Source organism: Suricata suricatta, chromosome 11 (assembly GCF_006229205.1).
Source record: "Suricata suricatta isolate VVHF042 chromosome 11, meerkat_22Aug2017_6uvM2_HiC, whole genome shotgun sequence".
NCBI classification, from domain to species: domain Eukaryota; kingdom Metazoa; phylum Chordata; class Mammalia; order Carnivora; family Herpestidae; genus Suricata; species Suricata suricatta.
Window position 1 is genome coordinate 73,818,245 of NC_043710.1, and position 2,043 is coordinate 73,820,287.

Consider the following 2,043-nt stretch of genomic DNA (forward strand, 5'->3'; position numbering starts at 1 on the left):
CAGCCAGGTGCCCTGCCAATAACAGCATTTTAATTCAATCAGCTATATCCTGATCCAATCCCATGGCTCCTCACTGTAATTCAAGATAGAATTAAATTTAAAAGCCACAAAAGGTAGAAACAGAAGGATATAGAGAAACTGTTAGTCAGGAAAGAGGAAAGCCTCTAGCTAGATGATTTCATTCAATTCAGTGACCCAAATAAAACATGAATTGAGGGGCTATAGTGCTTAAAAAAATCAAGATAGTATTAATGGAGAATACAAAAATGAATCAAGTCTTAGACCTTCCTGAAAAGATGTTTATTTCCATTGGAACAATAAGGCACGTGCAGAATTAACACTCACTGCCAACCTGTATTGAATACTGACCCTAATATTTACTAAATGGTGACCTCAAGCATTTTATCCAACTTTTCTATAATTTTACTTTTTCATCTATATGATGAAAATAACAATAAGGTGAGGCTTGGTGCACGTGGCTCCTGGCATATTGTCGGTGCTCATCAAGTGTTGTGGAGTGTTCCAGACATTCAGGGGAGAGAGGCCTGGCATCATTTGGGAACCTTCATCAGTAAGTAGGGATTAAGGTCATCTGCCAAAAATGAGAGGAATGATAAAGTGAAACTTCTGGAAACAGTCGCAAGTTTGAAATACAGAAGACCTTTGAACAACTCAGGTGTTACGGGTGATAATGCCCAACACGGTTCAAATCTGTGTATAACTTTTGATTCCTTCAGAATTCAACTACTAATAGCCTACTGCTGACCAGAAGCCTCGCTGATAACATAAACAGCCAATGAACACATATTTTGTGTTATTTCTTTTACATACTGAATGTGTACAACGCAGTAAACTAGAGAAAAGAAAATGTTATTAAGAGAATCAAAAGGAAGAGAAAATTCATTTCCAGTACTGTTCTGTATTTACTGGAACAGATCCACATACCAATAGACTCTCGAAATTCCAACCAGTGCTGTTCAGGGTCCATTATACTGGCTGCGTGTGGGTGACCACTGACATAAACAAGAACAACATAACAGATCGCAAGAGGTTTCTTTTTTCTTTTTGTTTGAGGTTTATTTATTCATTTTGAGAGAGAGAGAAAATCACAACGTGACGGCGTGGAGCCTGATTCAAGGCTCGATCTCATGGAACTAGGAGACCATATATGACATGGGCTGCAATCAAGAGCCAGAAGAATGGGGTACCTGGGTGGCTCAGTCAGTTAAGCATCTGATTTTGACTCAGGTCATGATCTCACGGCTCATGAGTTTTGAGTTCAGAGCTGGGAGCCTGCTTCGATTTCTCTGTCTCCCTCTCTCTCTGCTCTTCCCCTGCTCGCACTTAGTCTCTCTCTGTTTCTCAAAAATAAGTAAAACTTTGAAAAAAAAAGTCAGAAGCTTAACACACTGAGCCCATCAGGTGTCCTGGTCAGAGGAGTTTCCTTAACATCATTCTGCAAACTGGTCTCTCAGTTTCTTCACCTTCTTCCTTTTATTAAATGATCATCATGCTTACCCCAACTTAGCCACCCTGAGATTTCACCTTTTCTAAAAATCTTGATTTTAAGAACTCTTAACCAATGCAACTTCAGTTTGCATAAAATATACCCAATCATTGTTTTTTACCTAGTTGAAATCCCCAAATATTTGGCTCTCTAGGTTCTCTCCTTTTTGCTACTCATTTTAGATGAACACCAAGTTTTGATTGAATTCTCCCAAGAATTAAAGTCTGGGCTGCACCGAGTCCTGCTAGGATAGAGGAAGAGAAGGAAAGAAAGCTTTAACTAGCTTCCTCCTTGGGTTTCCAGGTATTTAATCATACTTACTTAATTTTTTTTAATGTTTAGTTATTTTTGAGAGAGAGAGACACACACACACAGAGTGTGAGTAGGGGAAGGGCAGAGAGAGAAGGAGACACAGATGTGAAGCAGGCTCCAGGCTCTGGCTGTCAGCCCAAAGTCCAATGTGGGGCTTGAACTCAACAACAGTGAGCTCATGACCTGAGCTGAAGTTGGATGCTTAACCCATTGAGCCACTCAGG